The sequence below is a fragment of the Scyliorhinus torazame genome, chromosome 1 (assembly GCF_047496885.1).
Source record: "Scyliorhinus torazame isolate Kashiwa2021f chromosome 1, sScyTor2.1, whole genome shotgun sequence".
In the NCBI taxonomy this organism is placed as follows: Eukaryota; Metazoa; Chordata; class Chondrichthyes; order Carcharhiniformes; family Scyliorhinidae; genus Scyliorhinus; species Scyliorhinus torazame.
In genome coordinates, this window is record NC_092707.1 from 125,529,626 (window position 1) to 125,553,230 (window position 23,605).

The 23,605-nt window shown below is 48.8% G+C and overlaps 1 pseudogene; it reads left to right on the top strand.

Moving 5' to 3' along the window:
* Nucleotides 1–997: 997 nt before the first annotated feature.
* Nucleotides 998–1,169, top strand: LOC140430828 (U2 spliceosomal RNA; annotated as a pseudogene).
* Nucleotides 1,170–23,605: the final 22,436 nt, after the last annotated feature.

The following is a 23,605-nucleotide window of genomic DNA, read 5'->3' on the forward strand; positions in this document are numbered from 1 at the left end:
TTTCGGCGTCGGCAAGTGGCGAATCCCGCCCCTCATCAGGTTCACTCATGCACTTTAGGGAAGAAAATATGTCGTCCTTACCTGGTCGGCCTACATGTGACTCCAGATCCACAGTAATGTGATTGACTTTTAAATATGCTCCAGGATGCTGGTGCAGCCAGTGCAACCATGAACAAATAAAAGAAAGATTGTGTGGAGTAAACAAGACATCACAGATGCGTTCCATCGCAATATTCCTGCAGCCACATAAGCTCACTGGATAGTGAGCAGGAGTGGCAATGCTGGCGAGCTGGCTTGCCTGCACGTGCCCAGCAAAGGGACACTGAAATCAATTGTAGCTCCACTACTTTTAGTCCAACTGAAATCAGCTAATATAGCACTGGAAAGTGTCAGGCCTGGGAATGTATGGTGTCGATGGTTAGCTTTGCCAAATGAACCATCAAGGGAATTTGCATCAGAAATTTCAGATCCTATTATCCACTGTTAGTGACAGATAATGGGATTTTATGTGCTGCTGTAATTGCTTGTGAAATGTCGTTGAGGAGGTGGAGTAGGTTAATGAGGCAGGGTGCTGAACTACTGATCTGTTAAGTAATTTTTCTCTTTCATTATACGGACAAAAATAGGGTATCTGCAGGAAGGCATATTTCTTTCTGGATTGTCAGATTTTAGGTTTTAAACTAAGACATATCTGAAATCCTGTTCTAAATGAAAGAAAATGCTCCTTGGTAGCATTAACAAAGGCTTCAACCACTCAGCATCCACTGCCTTTCAATTGGAGGATGATATCTATTCAAGGTTGTGACTTTCTGCCATGTGTCTTCATGTGATTGAGCTGGTCGATTCTCAACCTGCAGATGTTTGGACACATGGGGCAGGACGTCACATAAAACAGTGGGATCCGGAGTGCAGTCAACCACTATAGAGTCACAAAAAGCAATATAAATTAGGTTTGACTAAATTTATTTATTTATTTATTTTTTAATTTAGAGTGCTCATCGCTTCTCGGCCTTTTGGCTAAGATCAAGTGTAGTATCTGCTCTGCCTTTTGGCTCAGATCTGGTATGTCTCTCTTGTGGAGACCATGAATTGGATTCAATTTAAATTGATTTTTGGAGCAGGCAAGGAGCTGGTTTAGGGGTTCTGTCCACACTCTGAGCCCTGGCGTTGTAACTCAGAAAAAGTAATAAAAAAGAAAAACAAAATTTAGTGTACCCAATTATTTTTTCCAATTAAGGGGTAATTTAGTGTGGCTAATCCACCTACCCTGCACATCTTTGTGTGTTGCAGACACATGGGGCAGGATTCTCCTAGCCTCTGCGCCGAAATCATGCTCGGCGCGGGGGCGGAGAATGGGAGTCAAACACGAGATCGGGTCCGACCCCGCTCCCACGATACTGTGGTCCCCGGAGAATCGGCGCAAATTGTGCGCGTGTGGTCGACGCGGCGCCGGTCGGGGTCCATTGAAAGAGGCCCCCGCAGCGATTCACCGAGTACAGCTGGCCAAGTACCCGACGACATGGCTCTCTCTTGGTTCCATACGGCGGGAACTCGGCGTGGCAGCTGCAGACTCAGTCCTCAGCCGCCCTGGTGGGGGACAGGGGGATCATTCACCAGGGGGGGGGAGTGTCATGAGAACGTCACTTTAAGAAATGTTTGGCTGCTCATGGTACTGCAGTGATGTCTGAGTGTGGGTGGAGCTGAGCTCTGGTTCTGCTTTTTAGTTTCACTTTGAGAAAGGCTTGGGTGCGTCTGTGTCTTTTTGGTTTCGTTTTCAGTGTTGCAGCTGAAGTCAGTCAAAGGAGCTGTACTGCTGTTCTCTCTGCCATGAAGGACTATCTCTTAACCATTTGGTGAATTCAGAATTATAAATGTTTTCAGTATTGAATGTAAACCCTGATGTGCTTCTGTTTAAAGGTTTGTTAAGTCTTCTGGGTGTTAAAAGGACAGCTTACAGATTACTTAGTGTTGTATTCTTTGGGGGGTGTATTTGATTTACTGGTTGCTAAGATGTTCACTGTTAGTTTTAGAAAGGTTAACTTGAGTTCATACAATAAACATTGTTTTGCTTTAAAAAATACTTTTCCATTTCTGCTGTACTACACCTGTAGAGTGGGCCGTGTGCGCCCCATACCACAATCTATTAAAAGTTGTGGGTCAGGTGAACTCCATGATACACTTTGGGATTCTCTATACACTGGCCCATAACAGGAGACCTCCAGGACGGCCAAGCTACCGATCGAGGGCCACCGATCCGTTGGCACGCGCTATCATAGGGGGGGCCTATGTTTCTGGTGCTGGTCCGCGGTGTGGGTTGGCCATGTCACGCAGGGCAGCCGATACAGGCCACTGCTAGAGGTGCAGGGCCCCGTATCGGCAGCCGGAGCTGCGAGGACTACTCCGGGGCCCTGCTAGCTCCCTGCAAATCGGAGAATCACCCTGGACTTTCTCCAGGTAAGTCCAGAGTGATTCGCGCATGTTTCTTCGCAGGCGTGGGGATGTATCCCCATTATTGGAGAATCCCGCCCGGGATGTTGGAAGAGTGAGTGAGCTGGGTGGGAGAGGTCTTTGATTATGTTGCCCGCTTTCCCCAGGCAGCGGGAGGTGTAGATAGAGTCAATGGATGGGAGGCAGGTTTGTGTGATGGACTGGGCGGTGTTCATGACTCTCTGAAGGTTCTTGCGGTCCTGGGCCGAGCAGTTGCCATACCAGGCTTTGATGCAGCCTGATAGGATGCTTTCTATGGTGTATCTGTAAAAGTTGGTAATAGTTAATGTGAACATGCAGAATTTCCTTTGTTTCCTGAGTAAGTATGGGTGCTGGTGTGCCTTCTTGGTTTAGCATCGACATGGGTGGACCAGGACAGATTTTTGGTGATGTGCAGCCCGAAAGAATTTGAAGCTGTCAACCATCTCCACCTCGACCCCATTGATGCAGTCAGTGGTGTATGCAGTACTTTGCTTCCTGAAGTCAATGACCAGCTCTTTAGTTTTGCTGGCATTGAGGGAGAGACTGTTGTCACTCCACCACTCCACGAGGTTCTCTATCTCCCTCCTGTATTCTGACTCGTCGTTGTTCGAGATCCGACCCACTATGGTTGTGTCGTCAGCAACCCTGCAGGTGGATTTGGAACCAAATTTTGCCACGCAGTCGTGTGAGTGTTGCAGGAAGGCCAGTATTTACCGCCCATCACAAATAGCCTTGAGAAAGGTAGTGGTGAGTTGTCTTCTTGAACCACTGCAATGCATGTGGTGCAGGTACACCCAAGGAGCTACTGGGAAGAGAGTCCTGGGATTTTGACCCAGCAATAGTGAGGAAATAGCAAATTAGCATGCAGTGTGACTTGAAAAGAACCTTGGTTGAAGATGGTGATCCTCCAATCTAATCCAGCTTTGAATGTTGACATTGTTTCTGTTGGAACACCAGCTCTGGAAGTGAATTCCATAACGTTACTTGTGGAATATTTGTGCAAAGAAGCTTCACCATTCCCCTATTCTAAACCTTTTGCATTTAGTCTTGTGTCTATAAACTCCATTCTTTCAGAATTTTACATGCCTCATTTTTTAAAAATAAATTTAGAGTACCCAATTCATTTTTTCCAATTAAGGGGCAATTTAGCGTGGCCAATCCACCTACCCTGCACATCTTTGGGTTGTGGGGGCGAAACCCACGCAGACACGGGGAGAAAGTGCAAACTCCAAACGGACAGTGACCCAGAGCCGGGATCGAACCTAGGACCTCGGCGCCGTGAGGCAGCAGGGCTAACCCACTGTGCCACCGTGCAGCCCCCATTTTAAATGCTTCATAATATTTTTTCAAAATCTGCATTGTTCTTATGTAAAAGGACCCAATTTTTCAGGATTTCCATCACATTTGTGTTTTCTCATACTAAAATACATCACAGTGAACCTGGACGAGATTCTCCGACCCCCCGCCGGGTCGGAGAATCGCCGGGGGCTGGCGTGAATCCCGCCCCCGCCGGTTGGCGAATTCTCCGGCACCGGATATTCGGTGGGGGTGGAAATTGCGCTGCGCCGGTTGGCGGGTCCCCCCGGCGATTCTCCGGCCCGGATGGGCCGAAGTCCCGCTGCTAAAACACCTGTCCTGTCGCCGTAGATTAAACCACCTACCTTACCGGCGGGACAAGGCGGCGCGGGTGGGCTCTGGGGTCCTGGGGTCCTGGGGGGCCCACCGATCCACGGGTGGGCCTGTGCCGTGGGGGCACTCTTTTCCTTCCGTCTTCGCCACGGTCTCCACCATGGCGGAGGCGGAAGAGACTCCCTCCACTGCGCATGTGCGGGAATGCTGTCAGCGGCCGCTAACGCTCCCGCGCATGCGCCACGCGGAGATGTCATTTCTGCGCCAGCTGGCAGGGCGCCAAAGGCCTTGTCCGCCAGCTGGCGGGGTGGAAATTCGTCCGGTGCGGGCCTAGCCCCTTAAGATTGAGCATTCCGCACCTTTGGGGCGGCGCGATGCCCGACTGATTTGCGCCGTTTTGGGCGCCAGTCGGCGGACATCGCGCCGATACCAGAGAACTTCGCCCCCTGTACTGTACCTCCTCCAACTCTTCAATATCCTTTCTAAAGCATGGAACCCAAAGCTGTGCAGTGTAATACAACTGCAGGTATAAAAGTATGTATAGGCACAGTGGCGCAGTGCTTAGCACCGCTTTTATAAAATAAGTTTAGAGTACCCGATTCTTTTTTTCCGATTAGGGGACAATTTAGCGTGGCCAGTCTACCTACCCACAGCACATCTTTGGGCTTTAGGGGTGAGACCCAAGCAGATACGAGGAGAATGTGCAAACTGCATATTAACATGGTTAGCACTGCTGCCTCATGACCCAGAGTGACCGGTTCAATCCCAGCCCCGGGTCACCATCTGTGTGGAATTTGCTCATTCTCCTGTATCTGCTTGGGTCTCATCCCCACAACCCAAAGATGCGCAGGGTAGGTGGACTGGAGGTCTGATGGTGGACTGGAGGGCTGATGGTGCAGTGAGTAGTTTCCCTACCTTTAAGCCAGAAACTCTTTAATACATTTTTTTTAAATTTAGTGTATCCAATTCTTTTTTTTTCAAATTAAGGGGCAGTTTAGTGTGGCCAATTCACTTACCCAGCGCATCGTTTTGGACTGTGGGGCTGAGATCCATGCAGACATGGGAAGAATGTGCAAACTCCATAAGTTACCCAGGGCCGAGATCGAACCCGGTCCTCAACACCTTGAGGCAGCAGTGCGCCACCGTGTTGCCTTCTCCCACTCCAGGATTTGATGGCCACAGAGATTACAGCATCAATCTGTACATCTTTCCAGTATGCTTATGGCAGCTGGTAAAAGTGGGGAACCTCATGGACAGCCATGCTTGTTACAGAGTCATGCCCTTCAAGCAATAGCCACTGCCAACCTGGTCCAGGAAAAATTGGCTATGCACACAGACATAAGAATCATAGAATTCCTACAGTGCAGAAGGAGGCCATTCGGCCCATTGGGTCTGCACCTACCCTCTGGAAGTGCACCATACCCAGCCCACACCCCCGCCCTATTTCTGTAACCCCACTTAACCTTTGGACACTAAGTGACAATTTAGTATGGCCAATCCACACTGCACATCTTTAGACATTGGGAGGAAAACGCAGCACCCACGCAGACAAGGAGAGAATGTGCAAGGTTCACAAAGATAATCACCCAAGGTCAGAATCTAACCCGGGTCCTTGCTGCTATGAGGCAGTAGTGCTAACCACTGTTCTACCGTGCCACCCATAAGCGCATGCCTTTTATGCCTCATGTGTCATTAGATGCACAAAGCTTCTAAGATAGGATATGGATCAGCATTTTGAACACCAAGATATCATAGAATCGTAGAATTTATAGTGCAGAAGGAGGCCATTTGCCCAACCGATTCTGCATTGGCCTTTGGAAAGAGCGCACTCACATAGGCAATACACTTGCTGGCTCAGACACAGGAAGCAGCACATGTCAATTCCTGGAAAGAGAAAATGAGTCAGCTGCGTTTAAACTCCTCAAATCCTTGTGCTGCAAGCCACTCATAGAACATAGAACATAGAACATAGAAGTTGCAGTGCCGAAGGAGGCCATTTGGCCCATCGAGACTGCACCGACCCTTGGAAAGACCACACCACTTAAGCCCACACCTCCACGCTATCCCCGTAACCCAATAACCCCACCTAACCTTTTGGAACACTAAGGGCAATTTAGCATCGCCAATCCACCTGACCTGCACATCTTTGGACTCTGGGAGGAAACCGGAACACCTGGAAGAAACCCACGCAGACACGAGGAGAACGTGTCGACTCTGCACAGTCGGTGACCCATGCCGGGAATTAAACCTGGGACCCTGGAGCTGTGAAGCAACAGTGCTAACCACTGTGCCACCCCTATATAATATGACAACATTCAGATACTGGCTTATACAGTTGAAGGTTTTGTACACTTTTTTCACTTGGTCAACTTCTGCATGTTGTCCTCCAGTTTACGCTGTATGCAATGTGTTCATTTGCAGTATTAGCGTTCTCAGGGCTGAAAGGGTTATTGTGTGGGACTGAAGAAACAGTTCCACCCACATGATGATGTAAGAGAGAGTCGCATGACTAGAAGGAGCAAGCTCATGATCTTTAGACTGAGTTACACCTGCAGCCTTGTATGCCTGTAAATAGTGATGTTCCCTTGTATACCTGTAAATAGTGATGTTCATTCAATAAACCAGTTTTTGTTCAGACGCATCAATGTCTCTTCAAATGTTCCTTAGCCAGTCACAACCTACAAACAACATTCATTGAGCCATTTTACTACATTAAAAGATGCTATCCAAATGCAAGTTGTTGTTGTGCATATCCAGAGTTACACCACATCCCTTATTAGTTTGACACAAGCCACCCCCCAGTATCCATATAACTATTGGTTAATCAATCCTACATTAAAGTTCAACCGTTAGACTAATTGATACACTGACTGGGAACCTAGGCATCAAGAAGAATTTTTGTACACAGAGGAATGGTGGAGAAAGCAATGAGACAATCACAGCACCAATTTCCACCTCACTGTGATCTAATCAGAAACACATCATTAGGAACACACTCCTGAAATGAAAAACTCCCAATTTACATTCATGAAAGAAAATTGAACTTTTACGTTTTGGTCCGTAAGTTGCACAACTCTCAGCATTTGGTAGTTTGAACCCCCGCCCCCTTTCTTATTATATATTCTTTCCCTCATTGAACTGGGCAACCTGCTGCAGGATGCTGCCAATCATCCTGGCGCAAGAGGAAAGCCCAGGCTGACTCACTGTTGGAATATTTCACGGTTACTCTCAATTTCAGTTGTAATTGCATTTTTTGTTTTATTCCTGCATAAATTATTTTGAAAAGAGCAAACCAGTTAATTTGTAGCAAATTATTATTGAGCACCTTCTCCATTAATAACACCCTGCATACAAAGAATTAAAAAATGCATTTATACAGTGCCATCATATCTTGTGACGCACAAAGTACCTGCAGCCAGTGGATTGCTTTTGAAATGCAATCACTGTTGTTATTAGGCAAAATGGTTGGCAGCTTCACGAACAAAGCGCACAAAATGACCTTAGTGAAGCAGAAATACAACAGGTCATGAAAATTGCATTCACATTCTGATATAAACGAATTGCAGAGGGTTCCCGGGAAAGAAAATTGACAAATTTGAGCTTTGCTGTGGATCATTAAGAATCTTTTGAGGATTCTGAATGATGGGTGGAGATTTACAGTTTGGGCAACATCATCACATGCCTAAAAGAGACTTGACCTGATAAATGAAAGAGCAGCAGTTAATGATGTCAAGTTTGGCATTGGAACGTTTCCCACTTGTGGAATGATGAGAGAGGGACGGAGTTCTTTAGCTTTGTGATCCTGAGTAGGAATGAGTTGGAGTAAAGACCTACATTTATCTAGCACCATTCATGACAACCAGATGTCCTAAATAACTTTCAAGCAAATGAAGTACTTTCTGAAGTGTAGTCACTATTATAATGTAGGAAATATGATAGTAAATTTGCACACAGCAAGATCCCATAAGCAGAAACGTAATAATGACCAGATAATCTGATCTTTTTTTTTTGCGATGATGATCAAGGGGTAAGTATTGTCCAAGGCATTTCTGGACTTTTCATTTAGGTGCAAACAGCAATGTAGTGTTGGGTGACATGCAGATTTTCTCTCTTGGTCTTGACATGAGGAAAGAATCTGTACCCATAATGCAAGGGTCTCCGTGGAGCAACAAACCAGGACACTAAGCCACTGCAGCATGTGTTACACACGAATACATTGGGACCAATTAATGTACTTTGCCCATTGTTTGCTGTGGTCAATGTAACCTCTTTCTGCACTCTGTCTCTACTCTCTAAAAAACATTTTTTGCATCTGATTCATTGCCAACACGCTTGGATGCACTTAAAATATAAATTACGACTTGAAGCTATGGGGGTCGATTTTCCAAAACGGAGCCCAAGTGTTTGCGCCTTGTGAATGCCGTCCGTTTCACAACGCGCGAAACGAGCACAGGGATGACAGATTCTGTCCCCCACAGGGGGCCAGCACAGCGCTGGAGTGGTTCACGCCGCTCCAGCCTCCCTTCCCGGCACCAAATAGGCGCTGCGCCAACCCGCGCATGCGCAGTTGTGCCGCGCCAACCTGTGCGTGCGTGGGGACTTCTTCTGTGTGCCGGCCCCGACTCAACATGGCGTCGGTGTTGGGGGGTTGGCCACGCAACAAAGTAGGCCTGGGGGGGAGAGGCCGGCCCGCCGATTGGTGGGCCCCGATCGCGAGCCAGACCCCTTTGGGGGCCCTCCCCCCCGGAGAAGGATCGCTTTTCGCCATCCCACAGGCTGCCCCCCGGCCCTTCATGCAGAGTTCCCGCTGACAGTGACCTGGGGTGAACGGCGGTGGTGGGACTCTGTCATATCCGCGCGGCCGCTCGGCCCATTCGGGCCAGAGAATCGGCAGCCCTGCCAATTCCAGCGGCCCGCGGCCGCCGCCATGTCAAACGCGCCGGCACAAATGGTGCCGATTCTCCGCACCTCAGAGAATCGCGCACCGGCGTCAGGGCATCGTGGCGCGGTTGCGGCGATTCTCCGGCACGGGGCTCGGAGAATCGCCCCCATGATCTAGTGGCAAGAGAAAGATTAGAATCTTTCCACAGAACAAATTCCATTTCATGGAGCAAGTATACTTTTTTAATTTGGAGAGCACAGGATCTGATGTTAATGGCCTGCTGATCTATTTGCACCACCGCCTCTGATTCTCACTCTCAGTTGCCGTGGCCTTCATCACGTTTCGCTATCTCCCCAGACTTTGGCTGCACCCTTTCCTAATGCTAGGCTAGATAAAATGGGTTTAGATAATTGAAGGTTAAAGGGAGATTGGATAGAGGTGTTCAAAATATTTGTAAAGGAACATTTGGCCAGACGCGTACCATAAAAAGATGAAAATCATTAAAAATATTTTTTTTTAAAGAAAAGGAAAATTCTGCAGAGCTATGGGGGAATGGGAGGGAGAGTGTACAGTCAGGAATGGTGAAAGGTGCTGTGTGAATGCAAGTCTCTCTTTCAAAACAGGGGCATTGGCCTCTGTCCACAATTCCTTGGTCGGTTCTCCAATTGATAAGCCGTGTTTCTAGAGTGGTGAGAGAAAGTGATACACAAAACGTACTGTGCCTGTTGTGTTTGAGATGTGTGTAATCATTAGCCAGCAGTAACTCCTTGTTCAAGGACTCTCAGCCAGAACCAGCTCAAACCTACCCTATATTATTTTTTCACAGGTCTATGAAAGAGGTGTCCAGGGAAAACTTTGAAGGTGAGGGTGGTGGGGGTGGAGGGGTGATGGTGAGAGAGTGTGTGTGGTGGGGGGGGGGGTAAAGTGGGGGGGGGGGAGTGGGGGGGAGACGGTGGGTGAAGGGAAGGGGGGGGGCATTAAAACTATAACTGCATCCCCTGAAAATAGAAGTGTCAATTCAAAAATCACCATAAGACATAGGGCAGAATTAGGCCACTCGGCCCATCAAGTCTACTCCGCCATTCAATCATGGCTGATATTTTTCTCATCCCCATTTTCCTGCCTTCTCCCCACAACCCCTAATCCTCTTGTTAATCAAGAACCTATCTATCTCTGTCTTAAAGACACTCAGTGATTTGGCCTCCACAGCCTTCTGCGGCAAAGAGTTCCACAGATTCACCACCCTCTGGCTGAAGAAATTCTTCCTCATCTCTGTTTCAAAGGATCGTCCCTTTAGTCTGAGATTGTGTTCTCTGGTTTCAGTGTTTCCTACAAGTAGAAAAATCCTCTCCACATCCACTCTATCCAGGCCTCGCAGTATCCTGTAAGTTTCAATAAGATCCCCCCCTCATTCCCCCCTCATCCTTCTAAACTCCAATGAGTACAGACCCAGAGTCCTCAACCGTTCCTCATACGACAAGCTCTTCATTCCGGGGATCATTCTTGTGAAACTCACCTGGACCCTTTCCATGGCCAGCACATCCTGCCTTAGATACGGGGCCCAAAACTGCTCTGAATACTCCAAATGGAGTCTGACCAGAGCCTTATATAGCCTCAAACATCACTTAACAATGCAAAAATTCAAGGATGAAAAAAGGCAATAAGCTGAAAGTAGCTCAATGTTTTTTTACATTAAGTCTCGACATCACGGAAACGCAGCATACTTTTCCCTTGCCTCTATTGCCACAGTCTTCATGCGCTATTCCCAATATCTGCTAATAATTTACTCTATTCTCCCTTTTCCAATCTCCTTAAGGTTTGAACTCTGGGCAAGCCATGGGACACAGATTTATAGTGATTGGCAAAAGAACCAGAGATGACATGAGGAAACATTTTTTTTTAAACAAGAGGTTAGGAAATGGATTGGTCTCACAGGCTGGGAAATGCAGGTTCATCATTAGTCACCTTAAAAAGAGAATTGGACAAATACTTGGAGGTTTAAAAAAACTTGCTGGGACTTGGGGAAAGAGCAGAAGATTATTCAATAACAATATCAATGGCTGCCTCATTCTAGCACTCTGCTGTTGCAGTTCAGGTAACTCTTAGTGGTAAATATCTAAGGAACAGGAAACTGTTTCTTGTCAGCCACTCTACCGTGATAATGACATACTCTCAGGAAATGCCGTAAGTGCCATACCATCGTTTCAGGAGGTATCTGAAGAGCCAAATCTTGTTTCGAAGTTTACTGGGGTCAGGGCCTATATTTTCTCTGAGCTGTGAGCCTGTGCAGCCATACAACAGTCAATGAAGTGCCGCGCCTTAATTATGCACCCTCAGTGACAGCCAATCTCCCAGCCCAAAATAATAAATGAAAAGTGATCTCTCCAATAAAGCAGGCCCTCAACCACGTAATTGAGATTGTTTCCAATATTTTATACAAATGATTTATAATCTGGGACAGGATTTTTCAGATGGTAGGGTTTCTTCCTCTGCCACCCGAAGAGCCAGCGGGAATCATAGTAGCCCATCAGCCACTTAATGCACCATGGAGTGGTGATCAGCAGGAGATGGGACTTTTGCCCTCATTTGGACAGGAGTCCTGCCTCAGAGAGCTGCCGGTCAACCTCATTGGTTGACAGCATTATAGTCCCAGCAGCTCCAGTGACAGCTGCGGCCAGGACTGGAACTGCAAACACACCCCAGATTCAAAGCCAGCACCAGGCTGGTGCAGTGCTCTCACAGCGGGGGCAGGTGTTCAGGCCTGGGAGGGGCTGGGGAGAGGTGAGGGAGTCTTGATGGAGGGGCCAAGGGGGGAGTGAACACTCACGAGGTGGGTGGAATCCTTCCTGGCATGGAGGGAAAATACTTGATGTGGAAAGGAGCTGCGCTGCCTAATCTACTACTGATTTGTCACAGCTGTGCGACAAAGGGTTCAGAGGAAAAGGTGAAAGGTCCACGATGGTTAAACGCCACCATTAGCAACAAACGTGTTGGAGTGAGATGCAGCAGCGGCCATAGTCAGGCTGCAGACAAACTGCTCCCTGACTTCTCATCTGTGGTGATTGAGGAATTGTCTGATTGTCAAGTCTCGAATTTAGGGGCAGCATGTGGCACAGTGGTTAGCACTGGGACTGCGGCGCTGAGGACCCAGGTTCAAATCCCGGCCCTGGGTCGCTGTCTGTGTGGAGTTTGCACATTCTCGCCTTGTTTGCGTGGGTTTCACCCCCACAACCCAAAGATGTGCAGATTAGGTTGATTGGCCACGCTAAATTGCCACTTAATTGGAAAAAAAACTAATTGGGTACTCTAAATTTTTTTTAAAGTCTCGGACTTGGGTGTGTGCTCCTCACACTTCTGGTGACATCTTTATGGAGAAAGCGACAGTGGTGTAGGTGGAAATCCTTTCCCTGGCATTGCCCTGACTTGTGACCCCTAAGAAAACTTAAATCTGTCCAAAAGCACCCTGAGATTGATGGTGAAGGGAGGTGCTCCCCCCTGCCCCCCCCCCCATCCCCCCCCCCCCCACCCCCCCCCCCCCCGCCACCCCCACCCCCACCGCCCCCTCCTACCCCCAACTTCCGGCCTGAGCAAGGTGACCTGCCGAGTTTCCACCCACAATTGGACTCCTCCTTCAAGCTTCAGCACCCTAGGCCTCAGCCGCATTCCCCCCCCCCGCCCTCCCCTGGAAAATTGAGAACAGGTGGGGGCAGGCAGGAGGATCGCCCAGGGAATTTTCCGGCTGCCCCCATCTACAAACTCCCCCCAATGGGAGATGGTAAAATTCTGCCCTTGAAAACCTGCCCTCAGAATGTTTATGGGCACAACCTAACGAAAAACAAACACAGTCCAATCTGGGTGGGATTAGCGGGGTCGTTCCCAGAATTTGTAATGGCATGTTCCCTGGTGGTGGGACGGGTGAGCCGTGAAAATGGCATAGATACCAGCGGAACCGGGAGACCCCGCCCGCAGCCAATGGCAAGCCACCTCAAGCCACTCTCAAAGTTTGCAGATGATACCAAATTAGGTGGGAGGGTGAATTGTGACGAGGATGCCGGGATCCTACAGAAAGATCTGGACAGGTTGGGCAAGTGGGCAAACCAATTGCAGATGCAGTATAATTTGGATAAGTGTGAAGTTATTCATTTTGGAAGCAAAAACAGGAAGGTAGATTACTACCTGAATGATTGTAAATTGGGAGAAGGGAGTATGCAGTGGGACCTGGGTGTCCTTGTGCACCATTCGCTGAAGGTAAGCATGCAGGTGCAGCAGGCGATAAAGAAGGCTAATGGTATGTTGGCCTTCATTGCAAGAGGTTTTGAGTATAGAAGCAGGGATGTGTTGCTGCAATTGTACAGTGCCTTGGTGAGGCCACACTTGGAGTATTGTGTGCAGTTTTGGCCTACTTCTCTGAGGCGGGATGTTGTCATGTGAGAGCACCTTTAAGACGTGATGTTTAAGCAATGTACCCTTAAGAAAACAGTGATGTCAGAGAGTGGGTGGAGCTGAGGTCAGGTCAGCCATTTTGCAGTTGTTTAGTTTTGCAGTTTGGAGGAAAAGAGCTGGGTGTGTGTCCGTGTTTTGCAGTGAGCTGGATCTCTGCCATGAAAGACTATCTCTGGATCATTTGGGTGATTTAAACTTATAATAGTGAATCCTTTAACCTGATGTGATACTGTTTAAAGGTGTTAAGCCTCTTGGAAATTTGAAGGAACATTTTAAGGAGTTATTTACTGTTGCAATATTTTCTGAGTTATCTTTGAAGAAAGGGGTGTTAAGAGATCCAATGTTTATTTAAGATGTTAAGTTGAGTTCATGGAATAAACAGTGTTTTGTGTTTAAAAACCCACGTGTCCATAATTGTAATCCCACACCTAGGGAAAAAGCCGCGTGCTCGGAAAAGCAACAAATCCATTAAAGGGAGAGGTTGGTTGAACTCCATGATACATTTTGGGGTTCTGACAACGCCTTGCCCATAACAATGTTCATGCTCTCGAGGGAGTGCAGCGAAGGTTTACCAGACTGATTCCAGGGATGGCGGGACTGTCATATGAGCAGAGATTGACAAAGTTGGGATTGTTCTCACTGGAGTTCAGAAGAATGAGGGAGGATCTCATAGAGACTTATAAAATTCTAACAGGACTAGACAGGGTAGATGCAGGGAAGATGTTACCAATGATAGGGTGTCCAGAACCAGGGGTCACAGCCTGAGGATTCAGGGTAAACCATTTCAGACAGAGATAAGGAGACACTTCTTCACACAAAGAGTGGTGAGCCGGTGGAATTCATTACCACAGGAAATAGTTGATGCTAAAACTTTGTATATATTCAAGAGGCACTTGGACAGAATGGGATCAAAGGCTACGGGGAGAAAGCAGGATTAGGCTATTGAGTTGGATGATCAGCCATGATCGTGATGAATGGCGGAGGAGGCTCGAAGGGCCAAAAGGCCCCCTCCTATCTTCTATGTATCCACCACCAGAAAATACATGGCAGTGGAGCTGGAAAATCCCATCCTGTATCTATTGATATTGGTTTTCTGTTTCTACCAGCGGTGCACATCCAAACTTTACCTCAATATTGGTGCACGTAATAAAATTCATTCCATATATGAATGGACAATAATAGAAGGGACACTAGTTAGTGCAGGCGTCAGGATTTCCTGCTGATGTCACACTCTCACAATGTGAAGCACATCTATCGCTGTCTCTGTTCAATGGACTAAAGGGGAAAATCACCCCAAAAGGTCATTCCCAGCTTCAATAGTAACCTCACAACCTGAAGCAGATTTCAGCTCAAAATCTTCTCAATTCCCCCTATTGGAGCTGCACCTTATATTCTTAACATAGAAACATAGAAAATAGGGCAGGAGTAGGCCATTCGGCCTTTCAAGCCTACACCACAATTCAATATGATCATGGCTGATCATGCAAATTCAGTATCCCACTCCTGCTTTCTCTCCATACTCCTTGATTCCTTTAGCCGCAAGGGCCACGTCCAGCTCCCTCTTGAATATATCCAACGAACTGGCTCCAACAGCTTTCTGTGGTAGAGAATTCCACAAATTCACAAATCTCTGAGACAAGAGGTTCTTCTTACCCTTTATTCTTAGGCTGTGACCCCTAGTTTTGGATGCCCCCAACATCGGGAACATTCTTCCCACATCTAGCCTGTCCAGTCCCATCAGGATTTTATATGTTTCTATGAGATCCTCCCTCATTCTTCTAAACTCCAGTGAGTACAAGCCCAGTTGATCCAGTCTTTCTTCATATCTCAGCCCTGCCATCCCAGGAATTAGTCTGGTGAACCTTGGCTGGTCACCCTCAATAGCAAGAAAGTCCTTCCTCAAACTAGGAGACCAAAACTGCACACAATACTCAAAGTGTGGCCTCACCAAGGCCCTGTATAATTGCAGCAAGACATCCTTACCCCTATACTCAAATATTCTCGCTGTGAAGGCCAGCAAGCCAATTAGCTTTCCTCACTGCCTGCTGTACCTGCATACCAACCTTCAATACCTGTTCCACCATGACACCCAGGTCATTGCACTTCCCCATTTCCTAAACTGCCACCATTCAGATAATAATCTACCACCTTGGTTTTGCCACCAAAGTGGATAACCTCGCATTTACCCATATTGTATTGCATTTTCTAAGTATTTGCCCACTCAGCCAGCCTGTCCAAGTCACCCTGCAGCCCCTTTGCATCCTCCGCACAGCACATACTGCCACCCAGCTTAGTGTCGTCTGTAAATTTGGAGATATTGTATGCAATTCCTTCATCCAAATCATTAATGTATATTGTGAACAGCAGGGGTCCCAGCACTGAACCCTATGGTACCGCACTAGTCACTGCCTGCAACTCTGAAAAGGACCCATTTATTCCCACTCTCTGCTTCCTCTCTGCCAACCAGTTCTCTAACAACGTCAATACATTACCCCCAATACCATGAGCTTTCATTTTGCTCACTAATCTCTTGAGTGGGACTTTGTCAAAAGCCTTTTGAAAGTCCAGATATACAAGATCCATTTGTTCATCCTGGTCCACTCTACTGGTCACATCCTCAAAAAATTCCAGAAGATTTGTCAAGCATGATTTTCCTTTCAGTGAATCCATGCTGACGTGGACCGATCTTGTCCCTGCTTTCCAAATGCCCAGATATTTCATCCTTAATAATTGACTCGAGCATTTTTCCCACCATCGAAGTCAGGCTTACCAGTCTATAATTCGCCGTTTACTCTCCTTTTAAAAAGTGGCTTTACATTAGCTACCCTCCAATCCATTGGAACTCTTCCAGAGCCTATAGAATTCTCGAAAATAATCACCAATGCGTCCACTTTTTCTGGGGACACTGCCTTCAGTGCTTTGGGATGCAGAGCATCAGGCCCTGGGGACTTTATCGGGTTTTAATCCCATCAATTTCCCCAATACAATTGCCTGATTTATAAGGATTTCCTTCAGTTCTTCCTTCATGCTGGACCCTCTGTCCCCTATCATTTCCGGAAGTCCTCGGGCTTTCTTTTTCAATAATCTTTATTATCACAAGTAGGCTTACATCAACCCTGCAATAAAGTTACTGGGAAAAGCCCCTAGTCGCTACATTCCGGCGCCTGTTCGGGTACACAGAGGGAGAATTCAGAATGTCCAAATTACCTAACAGCACGTCTTTCGGGATTTGAGGGAGGAAACCGGAGCACCCGGAGGAAACCCACGCAGACACAGGGAGAACATGCAGATTCCGCACAGACAGTGACCCAAGCCTGGAATCGAGCCTGGTACCCTGGAGCTGTGAAGCAACAGTGCTAATCACTATGCTAATGTGCTGCCCTACTTTACCTGGCCAATTTATATGCCTCCTCTTTGGCTTTAACACTATCCACGATTTCCCCTGTTAGCCACGGATGAGCCACCTTCCCTGTCTTATTCTTGTGCCAGACAGTGCTGTACAATTGTTGAAGTTCATCCATGTGTTCTTTAAATGTCGGATATTGCCTATCCACCATCAAACTCCTAAGTATCCTTTGCCAGCTAATCCTAGCCAATGCATGTCACAGACCATCAATGTTAGCTTTCTTTAAGTTCAGGACCCTAGTCTCAGACTTAAATGTGTCACTTTCCATCTTAAAGAATTCTACCATATTATGGTCACTCTTCCCTGAAGGATCTCGCACCACAATGTTGTTAATTAATCCACTCTCATTATACAATACCCAGTCTAGGATGGCCTGCTATTTAGTTGGTTCCACGACATATTGGTTGAGAAAACCAGCACGGTAGCACAGTTGCTTCACAGCTCCAGGGTCCAAGGTTCAATTCCCGGCTGGGTCACTGTCTGTGCGGAGTCTGCACGTTCTCCCCGTGTCTGCGTGGGTTTCCTCCGGGTGATCCGGTTTCCTCCCACAGCCCAAAGATGTGTGGGTTAGGTGGATTGGCCATGCTAAATTGCCCTTAGTGTCCAAAAAATGTTAAGTGGGGGTTACTGGGTTACGGGGATAGGATGGATACCTGGGCTTCAGTAGGGTGCTCTTTGTAGGGGCTGGTGCAGACTCGATAGGCCGAATGGCCTCCTTCTGCACTGTAAATTCTATGATTCTATGAAAACATTCCTTATACATTCCAGGAAATTCTCCTCCATTGCATTGCTACAGTTTGATTAGCCCAATCAATATGTAGATTGAAGTCACCCATAATAACTGCTGTACCCTTATTGCACGCATCTCTAATTTCCTGTTTGATACTATCCCCAGCCACTGTTTGGTGGTCTGTACACAACTCCCACTAAAGTCTTTTGCCCCTGGTGTCCTGCAGCCCCACCCATACAGATTCCACATCGTCCAGGCTAACGACCTTCCTTTTGTCTTCCACTCAAGATAAATGAGTGCATTGTGAGTGTCAACAGAGCTGATTCAGGGATACATCTCCATATATTATGGACACTGGGGTCTTGATGGGTGGATGAGGGAAGCACCAAACCACATTAAATGCAAGGTGTTGATTTTGGAGTAGCAAATTGCTGGAAAAAACCTCTGCTCGAACTTGCTGTTGAACAAAAGTACTTTTTGCATTTTTATACTAAAAGAAAAACAATAAAAATGACATGGAATTTCAGGACAAGTAAAATAAGACTAAAACTGACCTGCGATAACTCTGAGAACTTTAGGTTTAGCCATAGACAATGCAAAACAATTGCTGTAACTCGCCAACTGTTGGCATAACAGGATGAAATTCATCCGTTCTGCTGAACGATAATCGACTCGAAACGTTGGGCATGATTCTCTCATCCTGGGACTAAGCTCCATGGAGTGGGTAGGAACATGAAAAAATTAAATGAAATGAAAATCGCTTATTGTCACAAGTAGGCTTCAAATGAAGTTACTGTGAAACGCCCCTAGTCGACACATTCCGGCGCCTGTTCGGGGAGGCTGTTACAGGAATCGAACCATGCTGCTGGCCTGCCTTGGTCTGCTTCCAAAGCCAGCGATTTAGCCCTGTGCTAAACAGCCCCTGTGTGGCGTTTCCCATGGAGCGTTTCCCACAGCAGAGGCCGGTGGGAAAACACACCAAATCTTCTGGCCTCATTAATTATGCAAGCAGGGGATTCCTGTTGTATTCCGTGATAGAGCAAGCATGGATACCGCATAGACCAGCTTCCGGGCACTAATTTAAAAAAAAAAATTTAGAGTACCCAATTCATTTTTTCCAATTAAGGGGCAATTTAGCGTGGCCAATCCACCTAGCATGCACATCTTTGGGTTGTGGGGGTGAAACCCACGCAAACACAGGGAGAATGTACAAACTCCACACGGACAGTGACCCAGAGCCAGGATCGAACCTGGAACTTGGGTGCCGTGAGGCCAATGATATCCACATCTTTTTTCACTACTCATCAAATAAGGTAGCTCCTGCACAAATCACAATTTAAATCCATTGGGATTTTGCAATTTTACATCGCTCTGTGGAGAAAAGAATTCCATAGACTAACGACCCTCAGAGAGAAACAAAATTCTCCTCATCTCTATCTTAAATGTTGGATCCTCTTATTCTTAAACTGTTTCCCCTTCTTTTGACCTCCCCCACAAATGGAAACATCCTCCCAGTATCTCCCCAGTATACCTGCCCAGCACATCTTTGGGTTGTGAGGGTGAGACCCACGCACACACGGGGCGAATGTGCAAACTCACATGGACAGTGACCCCGGGGCTGGAATCGAACCAGGATCGTTGGCGCGTGAAGCAGTGGTATTAACCACTTCGCCACCGTGCCACCCTCTTTAAAACTAAAATAAATTAAGTTCTTGTGGTAGTCAGGAATAGGGGTATTACGGTACCCTGAATAATGCTGTAAGACCATTGTTGTGGGAGGTACCTGAGACTGCCATTTTCATTGATGAAGCCTGCCTGCTGGTTCTGCCCAGTAAGGCGGAGTATAAGAGCCTGTGTCTCCCCAGCAGCTGCATTCTGTACCTGCGCTGCTGGGGGAAACATCTAGTGCAATAAAGCCTTCAATTGTCCCCAATCTCGTCTCGGGAGTTATTGATCAAGCATCAATTTATTGCACTAGATTTTAAAGAATGGAGCTCCGAATCAAGCCGGAGTGTCTGCAACTCAGCCCCCACGCGGCAACCTTCAAACACTGGTTGGCGTGCTTCAAAGGGTACCTCAGGACGGCCACGACGGAACCTACGGAGGACCAGAAACTGCAAGTTCTCCACTCGAGGGTGAGCCCAGAAATCTACACCCTCATCGAGGATGCGGACGATTTCGAGGCCGCAATGACCCTGCTGAAAGGACACTATATTCGCCCTGTAAACCAGGTCTACACCCCACATCTGCTCGCGACGAGGCAACAAATCCCCGGGGAATCGCTGGGGGAGTTCTACCGTGCGCTCCTAGTGTTAGGGAGAAACTGTGACTGCCCGCAGGTTTCGGCCAGCGACCACACAGAACTTTTGATCCGGGAATCTTTCATTGCAGGTATTCTGTCCTCCGAAATCCACCAGCGATTGCTAGAGAAAGATACACTAGGCCTCAAGGAGGCATGGGCCCTTGTTAGCTCCCTGGATGTGGCCTCCCGAAACGCCCAAGCTTACGTCCCTGACCGCGCGGCAGCCCCTTGGGAAGCGTGGAACCACCCCCGCGGCCGACTCCGGTGCATCCATCATATTGCGCTGCGAGACTGCCAGGCAACCCCGGGGGGCCCCGCTGCTATTTTTGCGGGCAAGCCAAGAACCCCCGGCAGCACTGCCCGGTCCGCTCATCCATCTGCAAAAAGTGCGTCAAAAAGGGCCATTTCGTGGCAGGATGCCAGGCCCGGGCGGTTGCCGCGGTTTCCGGGGGTGAACTGGGACCGCCAACTCAACTCTCTCCACGAGCCGCATGCGGCCAGCGGGCGCCGCCATCTTCTTTCTCCAGGGCCACGTGCGGCCTCCGGGCACCGCCACCTTGTCCCCCGGGGACCACATGCGACGGATGGGCGCCGCCATCTTGTACATCTCCAGCCATGTGCGACCAGTGGGCGCCGCCATCTTGGCTGGATTCTCAGGATCCCGACTCGGATGACCAAACACCGCCCGAGGAAAACATCCAAATTTTGCCACGACTTGCCTCGGTGATCCTGGACCAGTCTCGGCCCCGAACACTCTCGACTGCAACGACGACCGTGCTCATCAGTGGACATGAAACATCCTGCCTGATCGACTCCGGGAGCACAGAAAGCTTTCATACACCCCAATACGTTAAGGCGCTGTTCTCTTCCCATCCACCCAGGCAACCAAAAAATCTCCCTGGCCTCCGGGTCTCACTCGGTAGAGATCAAAGGGCGAACCAGGGAAGGGAGTTTAAAAATTATCGGCTCTACGTCCTTCCTCACCTCTGCGCTGCCACGCTCCTAGGGTTAGATTTCCAATGTAACCTCCAGAGCTTAACTTTTAAATTCGGCGGCACTATACCCCCCTCACTGTCTGCAGCCTCGTGACCCTCAAAGTCGATCCGGCTTCCCTATTTGCGAACCTCACCCCAGATTGCAAACCCGTCGCCACCAGGAGCAGATGGTACAGTGCCCAGGACCGGACCTTCATTTGGTCGGAAGTCCAGCGGTTACTGAAGGAAGGTAATATTGAGGCTAGCAACAGTCCCTGGAGAGCTCAAGTAGTGGTTGTAAAGACCGGGGAGAAGCAGTGGATGGTCCTCGATTACAGTCAGACCATCAACAGGTATACGCAGCTCGATGCATACCCGCTCCCCTGCATATCTGATCTGGTCAATCAGATTGCACAATACAAGGTCTTTTCCACGGTGGATCTAAAATCCACCTACCACCAGCTCCCCATCCGCCCTAGCAACCGCAAATACACTGCAATCGAAGCAGATGGGCGGCTCTAAGACTTCCTAAGGGTTCCCTTCGGTGTCACAAATGGAGTCTCGGTCTTCCAACGGGAGATGGTTTGAATGGTTGACCGGTACGGTTTGCCGCCCCCTTCCGTACCTCGACAACGTCACCATCTGCGGCCACGACCAGCAGGACCGTGACACCAACCTCCGAAAATTCCTCCATACCGCAAAAATCCTTAATCTGACATATAACAAGGACAAATGCGTGTTCAGCACCGACCGTCTAGCCATCCTCGGCTACGTAGTGCATGATGGAGTTATAGGCCCAGATCCCAAATGCATGCGCCCCCTCATGGAGTTCCCCCTCCCCCACTGCTCCAAGGCCCTGAAACGCTGCCTGGGATTTTTTTCATATTACGCCCAGTGGGTCCCCAATTATGCGGACAAGGCCTGCCCACTAATTCAATCCTCAGATTTCCCCCTGTCGGCAGAGGCTCGCCAGGCCTTCAGCCACATCAAAGCAGACATCGCAAAGGCCACGATGCACGCAATCGGCGAATCCCTCCCCTTCCAAGTCAAGAGCGACGCGTCCGACATAGCCCTGGCGGCTACCCTCAACCAAGTGGGCAGACCCGTGGCCTTCTTCTCCCGCACCCTCCACGCTTCAGAAATCCGCCATTCCTTAGTTGAAAAGGAGGCCCAGGCGATAGTAGAAGCTGTGCGGCACTGGAGGCATTACCTGGCCGGCAGGAGATTCACTCTCCTCACTGACCAACGGTCGGTAGCCTTCATGTTCGATAATGCACAGCAAGATAAAGAACGATAAGATCTTAAGGTGGAGGATCGAGCTCTCCACCTACAACTATGAGATCTTGTATTGTCCCGGGAAGCTGAATGAGCCTCCAGATGCCCTATCCCGCGGCACATGTGCCAACGCACAAGTGTGCCGCCTCCGGGCCCTCCACGAGGACCTCTGCCACCCGGGGGTCACTCGATTCTTCCATTTTATTAAGACCCGAAACCTGCCCTACTCCATCGAGGAGGTCAGGACCGCCACCAGGAACTGCCAAATCTGCGCGGAGTGCAAGCCGCACTTCTACAGGCCAGAGAAAGCGCACCTGATAAAGGCTTCCCGTCTCTTTGAACGTCTCAGTATGGACTTCAATGGGCCCCTCCCCTCCACCGACCGCAACACGTACTTCCTGAACGTGATTGACGAGTATTCCCCGTTCCCATTCGCCATTCCCTGCCCCGACATGACCGCAGCCACCATCATAAAAGCCCTCCACAGTATCTTCACGCTGTTTGGTTTCCCCACCTACACACACAGCGATAGGGGGTCCTCCTTCATGAGCGACGAACTGCGTGAATTCCTGCTCAGCAGGGGCATTGCCTCGAGCAGGACGACCAGTTACAACCCCCGGGGAAACGGGCAGGTGGAGAGGGAGAACGGAACGGTCTGGAAGACCGTCCTACTGGCCCTACGGTCCAGGAATCTCCCAGTCTCCCGCTGACAGGAGGTCCTCCCGGATCCTCTCCACTCCATCCGATCACTACTGTGTACCACGACCAACCAAACCCCTCACGAATGTCTCCTTGTCTTCCCTAGGAAGTCTCCTCCAGGACCTCGCTCCCAACCTGGTTGGCAGCTCCAGGACCCATCCTGCTCCGCAAACACGTGCGAGCGCACAAGTCGGACCCATTGGTCGAGAGGGTCCACCTCCTGCACGCTAACCCTCAATACGCCTATGTGGCGTACCCCGACGGCCAACATGATACGGTCTCCCTACGGGACCTGGCACCTACTGGATCCCCACCCACACCTCCACTGCCGACGTCATCCTCCCTCCCACCGGCGCACCTCCAGCCGCCCCCTTCCCAGGTGGATCGGTCCTTCCACTGGTCCCATCTAAGGGTGATGAAGCTACCGAAGAAGCCGAAGCCACGCTCCCAGAGCCACGGATGCCCGAGCCGGCTCCTGCATCACCGCCGAAGCTACGACGATCGCAGAGGATGACCAGGGCCCCCGATCGACTAATTGCTTCACTCTGACTGTAAATAATTATTGTAAATAGTTGCAACATGTAACGAGGCAAAACACTGTGCTAATGTATACCGGGTACCACCATAACCTACACCTCTACCACTGTATAACGCAAGACCACCACCCCCGCAGGACTCTTTTTTTAACAGGGGGTGAATGTGGTAGTCGGTATTAGGGATATTACGGTACCCTGAATAATGCTGTAAGACCATTGGTGGGGGAGGTACCTGAGACTGCTATTTTCATTGGTGATGC